Below are 16,129 nucleotides of genomic sequence, written 5' to 3'. Positions count from 1 at the left end.
ACATGACTTTTCCTATTCAACTTAAGCTAATCTACAGTCATGGTACTCGAGAATTTTACCATGTTAAAATTATTTTCGACGCTCACTGTGACTCAGGACGAAATGAACATGACTTTTCCTATTCAACTTAAGCTAATCTACAGTCATGGTGACTGTGACTCAGGACGAAATGAACATGACTTTTCCTATTCAACTGAAGCTAATCTACAGTCATGGTGGTCGAGAATTTTACCATGTTAAAATTATTTTCGACGCTCACTGTGACTCAGGACGAAATGAACATGACTTTTCCTATTCAACTTAAGCTAATCTACAGTCCTGGTGGTCGAGAATTTTACCATGTTAAAATTATTTTCGACGCTCACTGTGACTCAGGACGAAATGAACATGACTTTTCCTATTCAACTTATACTAATCTACAGTCCTGGTGGTCAAGAATTTTACCATGTTAAAATTATTTTCGACGCTGACTGTGACTCAGGACGAAATGAACATGACTTTTCCTATTCAACTTAAGCTAATCTACAGTCATGGTGGTCGAGAATTTTACCATGTTAAAATTATTTTCGACGCTCACTCTGACTCAGGACGAAATGAACATGACTTTTCCTATTCAACTTAAGCTAATCTACAGTCATGGTGACTGTGACTCAGGACGAAATGAACATGACTTTTCTTATTCAATTTAAGCTAATCTACAGTAATGGTGGTCGAGAATTTTACCATTTTAAAATTATTTTCGACGCTGACTGTGACTCAGGACGAAATGAACATGACTTTTACTATTCAACTTAAGCTAATCTACAGTTATGGTGACTGTGACTCAGGACGAAATGAACATGACTTTTCCTATTCAACTTATCTAATCTACAGTCATGGTGACTGTGACTCAGGACGAAATGAACATGACTTTTACTATTCAACTTAAGCTAATCTACAGTTATGGTGACTGTGACTCAGGACGAAATGAACATGACTTTTCCTATTCAACTTAAGCTAATTGTTACGCCTCCCATTAATGCCCAATCTTAATTGGAGAAACAATCCTACCTCCAATCATCGACGAACCATATTGAGCTTAAATGGCAGGGTAACAATATACTGCACATTAAATATAAATATGTGCAGTACCTTCAAGCACGTATGTCAATAGGTTTAGGTGACCGGTGGATAATTCAAAGGGGCAAGGTTAAGGCAAAACTATGGTGTTCTAACATAGGACTACGCACACACTTATTTTATGCCTACCCAGACCACTTGTTACCACTAGGGTCCACCTAACACACTTAACCTAGAGATTATAGAGGAGCGGGAGGTGTCCGCTCTGTACGGGTTCAGAAATCAGAGAGAGAATGAGTACGAATGAGTATTCACTCGTGACTGCGGTCACCATGGGGGGGGGGGGCGCAGTTGCCAACTCAGAAACCGCTATCATTTATTTTATTACAGGCAGGGTGAGTGGAATAACACAATACACATACAGATATCATTAACATAATGTACAATATACAATATGAACAATATCCTAGCTAACTAGAATAAAAAGGATAACAAAGGAATAATACACACAAAACAAACACCAGCAAATTGTACAAAACACTCAACAGCATAACACTATCCAACACTAACACTACACGCTCTCACGCAGCAATAATCACAACAACAGATAATCTACCCTCAAACAGACAACAAGCAAACGCACTCTGACGACCGACGCACCATTCGACGTAATAGACTTCCCCACAGACTCAGACTATACACCCTTCATAGACAGTCAGACAAAACTCATAATGCATAATCTCAAGCACTCATCTGCCTGTGGCCCTGATAACATAAGCAACATCCACCTAAAACACATTGGACCACAAGGTATACACGCACTCACAAACATTGCAAACTACAGCTATTCACACAACACTATACCCGACATCTGGAAGCATGGTAAAATAATCACCATTCCAAAACCGAACAAAGACCCAACAATCCCAACATCGCACCGCCCGATCACACTTCTCTGCACCCCCTCTAAAGTCATTGAACGCCTAATACTTAAACTTGTCACACCATATATTCCCCTTGCTGACTCACAACACGGGTTTAGGCCACTACACTCCACAAACACTCTTCTGACAAACCTCACACAAAGAATTTTAGATGGCATCAATTCAGATAGGCCCCACCACAGAACACTTCTTATAACATTGGACATTAGTAAAGCTTTTGATGCTATCCCCCGCCACAACCTAACAAATAAAATATATAACACAGACATGCACAATAACACCAAAAGATGGCTGGCCAATTATCTGGCAGGCAGGAATGCTCATGTGTCATATAATGGCCAATCATCGCACATCAGAAACATTAAGAACGGAGTACCACAGGGCTCAGTTCTATCCCCCACATTATTTAATCTATACATGCATGACTTACCCACACCAGACACCTCAGAAATACAAATCTCTTCCTACGCAGACGGCATAACAATCACATGCACACATCGTAACACAGACAAAGCTGCAGAAATAATCCAGCCTTACCTTGACACACTCAACACATGGTTCATCACAAACAGACTCAAAATAGCTCCAACCAAATCTACAGCAACACTTCTCACCAACTGGACAAAAGAACACAAATACATACCTCATCTCTACATCAACAACACTCTAATACCACACACAAACACACCGAAAATTCTTGGTGTAACATACGATACATCCATGTCTTTCAAACAACACCTCACAAACATAAAAAACAAATGCACACCTAGACTTAATGCACTTAAGTCAATCACTGGAACAACATTTGGACAAAACAAAGAAACTAATATAACAATATACAAACAATGCATACGCTCAGTGATGAATTATGCGAGTCCTGCATGGGCTCCTAATCTCAGCGAGACACACCACAACACCCTTCAAATCATACAAAACAAAGCCCTAAAAACAATTACAGGCTGCACAAATACAACACCTACAGACCATTTACACCATGAAACAAAAGTCCTCAAAGTCAAGGACCACCTCGACATGACTCATGAGAGGCACACAAACACTTGCTGCAGCCACCACAAACACATCACACCCGCTACACTACATAGCAGAACACCCACACACACCAAGAAACATTAAAACTACACCCAAAGACCTTTATTACGCACAGATACTCTCTTCTCTTCCTCCACAACCACCAAATACCAGCCTCCGGAAACATATTCATAATCATATCACTCACCACTCCATTAACACACTGAAAGACAACACACTGCTGCATGCCAGACCCCCTGATATCCACCCTTCTGAATCCTCTCTCCCACGAAAGGACAGAGTCCACTTGGCCAGACTGCGATGCGGTCACCACCCAGCACTTCTAAGCTACCAGAAGAGGCTGGACGACCGTGTTGTGAACAGCTGCCCAGGATGTAACACTTCACCCCATACCATACAACACATAATGGAAGACTGCATTATACACAATCATGCACGCAAACAACACAACATACACTCTATAAAGGATTTGTGGGAAAACCCAGTTTCGGCTGTGGCCTTCCTTGGGGAGACGGGACTGCTCGGACAGACAGTCTAGGGAACGACAACAAAAACAACACACGGAACATAGAATATTATATTTCATACGATCGGTAATCCAGAAGATGAAAAAATTAGGGCGTGGCTACAACTACCCGAAACAGGTGGTAACATGAAGAGTACATCTATTACAAAGGAACACATACTTGCGGCCACGCAACACCCCTCCCCCAAAAGAATACGCTTACAAGGGTTTGTAAGCAAAGAATCACTTTAACCAAGGTCAATCACACTAACAATTTAAGTTTGCACATGGGTAGTTCGGGATAGGGCATCACCTAGCACATTATTTTTTCCACTAATGTGCGCGATCTGTAAATTGAATGGCTGTAAGGCCAATGCCCACTGTAGAAGGCGTTGATTAGTATTTTTCATTCGTTCCACAAATGTCAGGGGATTATGGTCTGTAAACACTTGCACAGGGTGAACTGTGCTTCCTACATATACTCTAAACGCTCCCAGAGCCATAATCAAAGCTAACGCCTCCTTCTCGATGGTGGCATAGTTCCTCTGCGCCTTGAGGAACTTCTTTGAGAAGTAACACACAGGATGTAACACACGATCCTCCTCACCCTCTTGTAGAAGCACGGCACCAACTTCGCTGTCGTCGACGTGGATGGTGAACGGCCTCTGGAGATCAGGGGCTCGTAGGACAGGAGCATTTGCCAGCAGAGCCTTCACGCTTTCGAAGGAGTCCTGGCAAGCCTGGGTTCACTTGAAGGAGGTCTTAGTACTCAGGAGGTCGGTGATAGGAGCCACCACGGAGAAGTTGGGACAGAAGCGACGATAGTAGCCCGCCATTCCCAACAGTCTCATCACTCCCTTTTTGTCGCTTGGGGCAGGATACTGCAGAATGGCTGTAATCTTGGCTGCAATCGGTTGGACCTCCCCTTTCCCGACGACATGCCCCAGGAATGTGATGCGGGCATGGCCGAACTCACTCTTGGTGAGGTTCACTGTCAAACTTTGTGCTGCCAGAACAGCAAAGAGGGCTCTTAGGTGGTCCACGTGTTCTCCCCAGGAGTCGCTGAAGACGACGAGGTCATCCAGGTAGCAGCGGACACCCACCAGCCCCGCCGTTACGATGTTCATGAGGCGTTGGAAGGTTGCAGGTGCATTCCGCAAGCCAAAGGGGAGGACGGTAAACTGATACAGCCCCTCGGGAGTGATGAACGCGGAGATGGCCCTCGACCGCTCTGACAGGCGGACTTGGTAATAGCCCTGTAGTAGGTCCAGTTTCGTCACCCACTGGGCTCGACCAACCTCGTCAATGACGTCATCAATGCGTGGCAAGGGGTAGCTATCCGGCTCAGTGACTGCGTTGAGCTTTCTGTAGTCGATACACAGTCGCATAGAGCCATCGGGCTTCGGCACCAAGACCACGGGAGAGGCCCAAGGACTGCTACTGGGCTCCACGATACCATCCTCCTGAAGGCGTTGAACCTCCTCACGGACGTACTCCTTCTTGAATGCGTTCAGGCGGTAAGGACGTTGGCGGATGGGCCGAGCTCCGTTGGTTTCGATGTCGTGCTCTACAGCTGAACAGGGGTGAGGATGGTCACTAAATATATCACTATAGTCTGTCAAAAGAGAAGAAATATCACTCGCTTGGTCATTAGAGAGATGGCCTAACTTTGTACTGGGATCATAATATTGTGGAATTGTCCACTTTAGCATACAAGCCACTCTGGAGTTCAGGGAAGTTGTCTTTCTGATCATAATCACATGTAGGCACTACAACACAAGCGGGCAAGGAAGGTTCAACATTTTCCTCCCTTTCCTTACTCTTTCTCACTCTGTAGGGTTTCAGTAGATTGACATGCACCAGACGTTTTTTCTTACGCCTGCCTGGCGTATATACAACGTAATTGGCGTCCCCTACCCTGTCTACAATTTGGAAAGGTCCATCATACCTTGCCTGGAATGGGTGTGTCTGCACGGGCAAGAACGCTAACACCTTATCACCTACCCTAAATTCCCTATGCTCTACCTTATGTTTTTTGTCAAATTGTTGCTTCATTTTTATCTGAGCAGATTTTAAATGGGCATTAGCCAGCCTCACAGCAGCTTTTAATTTTTCTCTAAACTCAACTACATATGATACCAAGGGTGTGACACTATTTTCCAGCAGCCAACTTTCTTTGAGGGCTTTGAGAGGTCCTCGCACCTCGTGGCCATAAATTAGCTGAAATGGGGAGAATCCTAAGGATTCTTGAACAGAGTCCCTAACCGTGAATAGGAGCAGGTCAACTCCCTCGTCCCAATCCTTCCCAAACTCCAAGCAATAAGTGCGCAACATGCGTTTGAATGTCTGATGGAATCGCTCCACCACCCCCTGGGATTGGGGATGATAGGCTGAAGACCTAGACTGCCGGACACCCAAACTCTGCATTACCTGATTAAACAATCGGGAAGTAAAATTGGATCCTTGGTCCGACTGCACTACTGTGGGAAGACCTACTTGTGTAAAGAAGTGAATAAGGGCTCTCACCACATTCATGTTTACCATGACCGACTCTCTCCCTGTGGGGCAAGTTTGGACCAAATCGGTCACCTTCGAATTATCGGCCGTGGATTTTTTGGATTTTGGGTCATTGTGGTCACTTGCTCCGATTTACCCGCCATCTCACCCACAGGTCGAGGGCAGCTAGGGCTACCGTGGAGTCCAATTTGACATCACTCAGGCCAACGGTATGGGTGCCAGAGGCCAAAAGGTCATTACTGGGTGAAAAGGCTCAAATTTGGAGGGGTGCCACTCCCACGCCCTTGGACTCAGGCTGCTCATGTTTACCCTGCTGTGCACTTTGACCGACTCTCTCCCTGTGGGGCAAGTTTGGACCAAATCGGTCACCTTCGAATTTTTGGCTAAATTGAGATATTTTGGATTTTGGGTCATTTCGGTCACTTGCTCCGATTTACTCGCCATCTCACCCACAGGTCGAGGGCGGCTAGGGCTGCCGTGTAGTCCAATTTGACACCACTCAGGCCAACGGTATAGGTGCCAGAGGCCAAAAGGTCATTACTGGGTGAAAAGGCCCAAATTTGGAGGGGTGCCACTGCCACGCCCTTGGTCTTAGGCTCCTTATGCTAACCTTGCTGTGGGGCTAGTTTGGACCAAATCGGTCCCCTTCGTATTTGTGGCTAAATTCATGGGGTTAATCCTTTGAGATTTTTTGGATTTTGGGTCATTGTTGTCACTTGCTCCGATTTACCCGCCATCTCACCCACAGGTCGAGGGCGGCTAGGGCTGCCGTGGACTCCAATTTGACACCACTCAGGCCAACGGTATGGGTGCCAGAGGCCCAAAGGTGATTACTGGGTGAAAAGGCCCAAATTTGGAGGGGTGCCACTCCCACGCCCTTGGGCTCAGGCTGCTCATGTTTACCTTGCTGTGCACTTTGACCGACTCTCTTCCTGTGGGGCAAGTTTGGACGAAATCGGTCACCTACGGATTTTCGGCTAAAATCTTTGAGATTTGTTGGATTTTTGGTCATTTTGGTCAGCTGCACCCATTTACCTGCCATCTCACCCACAGACCGACATCACTTAGCCCGTTCGCGGGGTCCTACACCGCGGTCAGCGGCGGACTGGGGCACGTCGGCTGGAAGGTGAGGGCTAACACCGCCCATCGTGGACCAGCAGTTGGCCGATATCATTTAGTCCGTCCACGGTGTCCTCCGCCGGGTTGGGCGGAGGTGGGGGGCACCTGGCCTCCCGGCCGGGGATATCCACCCCCTATACCTTATACGCGAGATGCCAGAGTTTCGGATGTCGCGTTCCGGATTTCCGTTGCCGACCTCATGTGAACTAGAAATTCGACTTTACCTCGTCCTCCGTCACGCCGAGAAGTTGGGCTTAACTGGGTCTCCAGGTCCCAAACTTGGTCAGTGGTCCCAAAATGTGGCCCAACGAGGCTCTCGTCTGAACGAACATGTTGAGTCAACTTCGATTTTGACTTGTGGTATTGATAAGTCGCATTGTAGACATTCTTATTGCTTATTTCTCTAATGTAAAGTTTGTCTCCAATTTGGCCCAAACTTACCCCACAGGGAGAGAGTCCTTCACAGAGCACATCAAGGTAGACGTGGGGAACCTGGGCCCAAGGGCGTGGTCGTGGGGACCAGCCGGGGCACGTCGGCTGGAAGGCGAGGGCTAACCCCGCCCACCGTGGACCAGCAGTCGGCCGACATCACTTAGTCCGTCCGTGGGGTCCTCCGCCACGGTCAGCGGCCGGAAGGTGCGGGCTAACCCCGGCCACCGTGGCCCAGCACTCGGCCGACATCATTTAGTCCGTCTGCGGGGTCCTCCGCCACGGTCAGCGGCTGGCCCGGGGCACGTCGGCCGAAAGGTGCGGGCATGTTTTTGTGTGTCATTTTGGTTACCTGCTCCGATTTGCCCACCATCTCAGTCACAGGCCTAGAGGGGTTAGGGCTCCTGTGGGGTCCACTTGGACAGCGCTCAGGCCATTAGTAGGGGCGCCAGTGTACTAGTGTACGTGTACTTGTCTGTAGTAGTCTACGTTTTCTAGTACTAGTGTATTAATCTTATACAAGTAGTTTGATATTTGTACTAGTAGAATAGAACACTAGTACATTTTTATGCTAGTTCAAGCACACTAGTTTTTGTGTACTAATGCAGTAGTACTAGTAGACTAGTGTAGCACGGTCATCCCGTGAATTGTTTTCTGCAGAATTCGCACACCATAAGTCAATTTCTGTATTAATATTGTCACTCCGCAGAAACTTGCATTATGGAAGCACAGCTTTATTTATACTATTATGTCCCACATATCTATATGTAAATGACTGTAACTATTAGTGCAATTATTCCATAATGTCTAAATTGCAATACGTAAACCAAATTATTCGCGGTGCTCCTGAATGTGTAATATGTCATTTTTGCATAAATAATTGTTTCGCCGACAAGACAGCGGCATTACTCGCCTATACCACGCTTTTTAATTTCAGTAAACAAGTTCCAAGACAATGGGAACATAACACTACATTAAAACACCGGTTTGGCCCAAACTTACCCCACAGGGACAGAGTCGGACACAGTCCACGGCAAGGTAAACGCGAGGATTCTGGGCTCAAGGGCGTGGCGACGGCGCCCCTCCAAATTTGGGACTTTTCATGCATTTTTCATTTTTCGACCTCTGGCGCCCATACTGTTGACCTGAGTGGTGTCCAAGTGGAGTCCACAGCAGCCCTAGACACCCTCGACCTGTGAATGAGAAGGTGGGTAAATTTGAGCTGGTGACCAGAATGACCCAAAATCGAACACGGGAATTTTGCCGTAAATCCGAAGATTACAGATTTGGCCCAAATTTACCCCACAGGGACAGAGCCGGACACTGTGCACGGCAAGGTAGACACGAGGAGTCTGGGCTCAAGGGCGTGGCATTGGCGCCCCTCCAAATTTGGGACTTTTCATGCATTTTTCATTTTTGGACCTCTGGCGCCGGTACTGTTGACCTGAGTGGTGTCCAAGTGGATTCCACAGCAGCCCTGGACGCCCTCGACCTGTGAGTGAGAAGGTGGATCAATTGGAGCTGGTGACCAAAATAACCCAAAATCGAAAAAAATTGCCGAAAATCCGAAGGTCACCGATTTGGCCCAAACTTACCCCACAGGGACAGAGTGGGACACAGTGCACGTCAAGGTAGACGCGAGGAGTCTGGGCTCAAGGGCGTGGCATTGGCGCCCCTCCAAAATTGGGGACTTTTCATGCATTTTTCATTTTTGGACCTTTGGCGCCAGTCTGTTGACCTGAGTGGTGTCCAATTGGAGTCCACAGCAGCCCTGGACGCCCTCGACCTGTGAGTGACAAGGTGGGTATATTGGAGCTGGTGACCAAAATGACCCAAAATCGAAAAAATCTCATAGCGTACACGGGAATTTTGCCTAAAATCCGAAGGTCACCGATTTGGCCCAAACTTACCCCACAGAGACAGAGTCGGACAGAGTGCACGGCAAGGTAGACGCGAGAAATCTGGGGTCAAGGGCGTGGCGTTGGCGCCCCTCCAAATTTGGGACTTTTCATGCATTTTTCATTTTTTGACCTCTGGCGCCGGTACTGTTGACCTGAGTGGTGTCCAAGTGGAATCCACAGCAGCCCTGGGCGCCCTCGACCTGTGAGTGAGAAGGTTGGTAAATTTGAGCTGGTGACCAAAATGACCCAAAATCGAAAAAATCTCAGCGTATACACGGGAATTTTGCCGAAAATCCGAAAATCACCGATTTGGCCCAAACTTACCCCACAGGCACAGAGTCGGACACAGTGCACGGCAAGGTAGACGCGAGAAATCTGGGCTCAAGGGCGTGGCGTTGGCGCCCCTCCAAAATTGGGACTTTTCATGCATTTTTCATTTTTGGACCTCTAGCGCCGGTACTGTTGACCTGAGTGGTGTCCAAGTGGAGTCCACAGCAGCCCTGGACGCCCTCGACCTGTGAGTGAGAAGGTGGGTAAATTGGAGCTGGTGACCAAAATGACCCAAAATCGAAAAAAATCTCAGACTGAGACTATACACCCTTCATAGACAGTCAGACAAAACACATAATACATAATCTCAAGCACTCATCCGCCTGTGGCCCTGATAACATAAGTAACATCCACCTAAAACACATTAGACCACAAGGTATACACGCACTCACAAACATTGCAAACTACAGTTATTCACACAACACTGTACCCGACATCTGGAAGCATGATAAAATAATCACCATTCCAAAACCGAACAAAGACCCAACAATCCCAACATCGCACCGCCCAAAATCCGAAGGTGACCGATTTGGTCCAAACTTGCCTCACAGGTAGAGAGTCGGACAAAGTACAGAGCAAAGTAGACATGAACATCCTTAGCCCAAGGGCGTGGCGGTGGCACCCCTCAAAACTTGGGCCTTTTCACCCAGTATTCACTTGTGGGCCTGTGGCACCCATACCGTATCCCTGAGTGGTGTCAAACTGGACTCCACGGCAACACTGGACACCCTGGACCTGTGGGTGATATGGCGGGTAAATCGGACAAAATTCATATGGTTTCTTTGAGATTTTTTGGATTTTGGGTCATTTTTGTCACCTGCTCCGATATAGCCACAGGTCGAGGGCGTTCAGGGCTGCCGTGGAGCCCAATTTGACACCACTCAGGATACGGTATGGGTGCCACAGGCCCAAAAGTGATTACTGTGTGAAAAAGCCCAATTTTTGAGGGGTACCACCGCCACGCCCTTGTGCTAAGGCTGTTCATGTCTATATTGCTTTGTGATTTGATCGATTCTCTACCTGTGTGGCAAGTTTGGACCAAATCGGTCACCTTCGGATTTTGGGCAAAATTCATATGGTTTCTCCTTTGAGATTTTTTGGATTTTTGGTCATTATGGTCACCTGCTCCGATTTACCCGCCATATCACCCACAGGTCGAGGGCGTCCAGGGCTGCCGTGGAATCCAATTTGACACCACTCAGGGATACGGTATGGGTGCCACAGGCCCAAAAGTGAATACTGGGTGAAAAGGCCCAAGTTTGGACGGGTGCCACCGCCACGCCAGTGGGCTAAGACTGTTCATGTATACCTTGCTTTGTACTTTGTCCTTCTCTCTACCTGTGAGGCAAGTTTGGACCAAATCGGTCACCTTCGGATTTTGGGCAAAATTCATATAATTTCTTCCTTTGAGATGTTTTGGATTTTGGGTCATTTTGGTCACCTGCTCAGATTTACCCACTGTATCATCCACAGGTCGAGGGCTTCCAGGGCTGCCGTGGAGTCCAATTTGACACCACTCAGGGATACGGTATGGGTGCCACAGGCCCAAAAGTAAATACTGGGTGAAAAGGCCCAAGTTTGGAGAGGTGCCACCGCCACGCCCTTGGGCTAAGGCTGTTCATGTGCACCTTGCTTTGTACTTTGTCCGACTCTCTACCTGTGAGGCAAGTTTGGACCAAATCGGTCACCTTCGGATTTTGGGCAAAATTCATTTGGTTTCTCCTCTGAGATGTTTTGGATTTTGGGTCATTTTGGTCACCTGCTCAGATTTACCCGCTGTATCACCCAGAGGTCGAGGGCGTCCAGGGCTGCCGTGGAGTCCAATTTGACACCACTCAGGGATACGGTATGGGTGCCAAAGGCCCATAAGTGAATACTGGGTGAAAAGGACCAAGTTTGGAGGGGTGGCACCGCCACGCCCTTTGGCTAAGGCTGTTCATGTCTACCTTGCTTTGTACTTTGCCCGACTCTCTACCTGTGAGGCAAGTTTGGACCAAATCGGTCACCTTCGGATTTTGGGCAAAATTCATATGGTTTCTCCTTTGAGATTTTTTGGATTTTTGTTCATTGTTGTCACCTGCTCATATTTACACGCCATATCATCCACGGGTCGAGGGCGTCTAGGGCTGCCGTGGAGTCTAATTTGACACCACTCAGGGATATGGTACAAGTGCCAGAGGCCCAAAAGTGAATACTGGGTGAAAAGGGTCAAATTAGGAGTGGTCCCACCGCCATGCCCTTGGGCAAAGGCTGTTCATGTCTACCTTGCTTTGTACTTTGACTCTCTACCTGTTAGGAGAGTTTGGACCAAATCGGTCACCGATTTTGGGCAAAATTCATATGGTGTATACACCACATACAGCATCTTCATGAACCATGCACCGGACATCACGACACATTGACATCCGTTCTGATCGTCAAACTGACGCCAATTGAATCAGCAGTTTTTGCCGGGCGCCCGGAAGCAAACACACACACGAACACACAATAGATACCATCAATCACCAACCCAGATTAACACACGGGAACACAATACTGTTTAACCCTTTCCCCCTGGATATATATTATGTATACAACATATGTTAGAAAATTATGAACCTAGAACAAAATTGTATAGGGCGAAACAACCTCACTAAAAACGTTAACAAAGTGACTGAAAGCACCTTAAAATTCACCAAACTCAGCGTTTCCCTGAACAAAACCCCAGTTCACACGACCAGGAGTGGTTGGTGTGAGATGTGCTCTTAGGACTAGAACTTAGTGAGTGAGGTGCCCTAGTGTTCAAAACTATATAGAAAACAATTCTGAAAGAAAGCTGTGCAACGTGTGTTAGTGATCTTTTTTGAACCAGACTGTATGATAATAGTGTATTGAAACTAGATAAATTCCAATTTTGTAATAAAAGAAGAAAAGTGACGTTTTGGAAGTTTATCTAGCCCGCAATAAGTCCTCCTTATGTAACCCTCAACACCAAAAAGGGTTACAATGGTTTTTCCTTTGAGATTTTTTGGATTATGGGTCATTTTTGTCACCTGCTCAGATTTACCCGCCATATCCCCCCTCAGGTCGAAAGCGTCTAGGGCTGCCGTGGAGTCCAATTTGACACCACTCAGGGATACGGTATGAGTGCCACAGGCCAAAAAGTGAATACTGGGTGAAAAGGCCCAGGTTTGGAGGGGTGCCACCGCCACGCTCTTGGGCTAAGGCTGTTCATGTCTACCTTGCTTTGTACTTTGTCCGACTCTCTACCTGGGCCTTTTCACCCAGTATTTACTTTTGGGCCTGTGGCACCCATACCGTATCCCTGAGTGGTGTCAAATTGGACTCCACGGCAGCCCTGGACGCCCTCGATCTGTGGATGATACAGCGGGTAAATTTGAGCAGGTGACCATAATGACCAAAAATCCAAAACATCTCAAAGAAATTATATGAATTTTGCCCAAAATCCGAAGGTCACCGATTTGGTACAAACTTGCCTCACAGGTAGAGAGTCGGACAAAGTACAAAGCAAGGTAGACATGAACAGTCTTAGCCCAATGGCGTGGCGGTGGCACCCCTCAAAACTTGGGCCTTTTCACCCAGTACTTTTCGGCCTGTGGCACCCATACCGTATCCCTGAGTGGTGTCAAATTGGATTACACGGCAGCACTGGACGCCCTCGACATGTGGGTGATATGGCGGGTAAATCGGAGCAGGTGACCATAATGACCAAAAATCCAAAAAATCTCAAAGGAGAAACCATATGAATTTTGCCCAAAATCCGAAGGTGACCGATTTGGTCCAAACTTGCTTCATAGGTAGAGAGTCGAACAAAGTACAAAGCAAAGTAGACATGAACAGCCTTAGCCCATGGGCGTGGCGGTGGCACCCCTCCAAACTTGGGCCTTTTCACCTTGTATTCACTTTTGGGCCTGTGGCACCCATACCGTATCCCAGAGTCGTGTCAAATTGGACTCCACGGCAGCCCTGGACGTCGTCGACCTGTGGGAGATATGGCGGGTAAATCGGAGCAGGTGACAAAAATTACCCAAAATCCAAAAAATCTCAAAGAAACCATATGAATTTTGCCCAAAATCCAAAGGTGACCGATTTGGTCCAAACTTCCCTCAAAGATAGAGAGTCGGACAAAGTACAAAGCAGGGTACACATGAACAGCCTTAGCCCAAGGGTGTGGCGGTGGCACCCCTCCAAACTTGGGCTTTTTCACCCAGTATTCACTTTTGGGCCTGTGGCACCCATACCGTATCCTTGAATGGTGTCAAATTGCACTCCACGGCAGCCTTTGACGCCCTCGACCTGCAGGTGATATGGCGGGTAAATCGGAGCAGGTGACCATAATGACCCATAATCAAAAAAATCTCATAGGAGAAACCATATGAATTTTGCCCAAAATCCGAAGGTGACCGATTTGGTCCAAACTCTCCTAACAGGTAGAGAGTTAGACAAAGTACAAAGCAAGGTAGACATAAACAGCGTTAGCCTAAGGGTGTGGCGTTGGCACCCCTCCAAACTTGGGCCTTTTCACCCAGTATTCCTTTTTGGGCCTGTGGCACCTATACCGTATCCCTAAGTGGTGTCAAATTGGACTCCACAGCAGAACTGGGCGCCCTCGACCTGTGGGAAATATGGCGGGTAAATCGGAGTAGGTGACCATAATGATCTAAATTCCAAAAAATCACAAAGGAGAAACCATATGAATTTTGCCCAAAATCCGAAGGTGACCGATTTGGTCCAAACTTGCCTCACTGGTAGAGAGTCGGACAAAGTAGAAAGCAAGGTAGATATAAACAGCCTTAGCAGAAGGGCGTGGCGGGGGCACCCCTCCAAACTTGGACCTTTTCACCCGGTATTCACTTTTGGGCCTGTGGCACCCATACCATATCTCTGAGTGGTGTCAAATTGGACTCCACGGCAGCCCTGGACGCCCTCGACCTGTGGGTAATATGGTGGGTAAATCTGAGCAGGTGACCATTATGACCCAAAATCCAAAAAATCTCAAAGGAGAAACCATATGAATTTTGCCCAAAATCCGAAGGTGACCGATTTGGTCCAAACTTGCCTCACAGGTAGAGAGTCGGACAAAGTACAAAGCAAGGTAGACATGAATAGCCTTAGCCAAAGGGCGTGGCGGTGGAACCCGTCCAAACTTCGGCCTTTTCACCTTGTATTCAGTTTTGGGCCTGTGGCACCCATACCGTATCCCTGAGTGGTGTCAAATTGGACTCCACAGCAGCCTTGGACGCCCTCGACCTGTGGGTGATACAACGGGCAAATCTGAGCAGGTGACCATTATGACCCAAAAATCAAAAAAAATCTCAAAGGAGAAACCATATGAATTTTGCCCAAAATCCGAAAGTGACCGATTTGGTCCAATTCTGCCTCACACGTAGAGAGTCCGACAAAGTACAAAGTGAGGGAGACATGAACAGCCTTAGCCCAAGGGCGTGGCGGTGGCACCCCTCAAAACTTGGGCCTTTTCACCCAGTATTCACTTTTGGGCCTGTGGCACCCATACCGCATCCCTGAGTGGTGTCAAATTGGACTCAACGGCAGCTCTGGACGCCCTCGACCTGTGGGTGATATGGCGGGTAAATCGGAGCAGGTGACCATAATGACCCAAAATCCAAAAAATCTCAAAGGTGAGCGATTTGGTCCAAACTTGCCTCACAGGTAAAGAGTCGGACAACGTACAAAGCAAGGTAGACATGAACAGCCTTACCCCAAGGGAGTGGTGGTGGCACCCCTCCAAACTTCGGCCTTTTCACCTTGTATTCACTTTTGGGCCTGTGGCACCCATACCGTATCCCTGAGTGGTGTCACATTGGACTCCATGGCAGCCCTGGACGCCCTGGACCTGTGGGTGATAATGCGGGTAAATCAGAGCAGGTGACCATAATGACTCAGAATCCAATAAAATCTCAAAGGAGAAACCATATGAATTTTGCCCAAAATCCCAAGGTGACCGATTTGGTCCAAACTTGCCTCACAGATAGAGAGTCAGAGAAAGTACAAGGCAAGGTAGACATAAACAGCCTTAGCCCAAGGGCGTGGCGGTGGCACCCCTCCAAACTTGGGACTTTTCACCCAGTATTCACTTTGGGCCTAGGGCACCAATACCGTATCCCTGAGTGGTGTCAAATTGGACTCCATGGCAGCCCTGGACGCCCTCGACCTGTGGGTGTTACGTCGGGTGAATCTGAGCAGATGACCAAAATATGAGTTTTGCCCAAAATCCGAAGGTGACCGATTTGTTCCAAACTTGCCTCACAGGTAGA

This window comes from Oratosquilla oratoria, chromosome 33 (genome assembly GCF_046742065.1).
Source record: "Oratosquilla oratoria isolate Oo_2021 chromosome 33, ASM4674206v1, whole genome shotgun sequence".
Lineage (NCBI taxonomy): Eukaryota > Metazoa > Arthropoda > Malacostraca > Stomatopoda > Squillidae > Oratosquilla > Oratosquilla oratoria.
The sequence above is the reverse complement of the archived record's forward strand: the minus strand, read 5'-3'. Positions refer to the sequence as shown.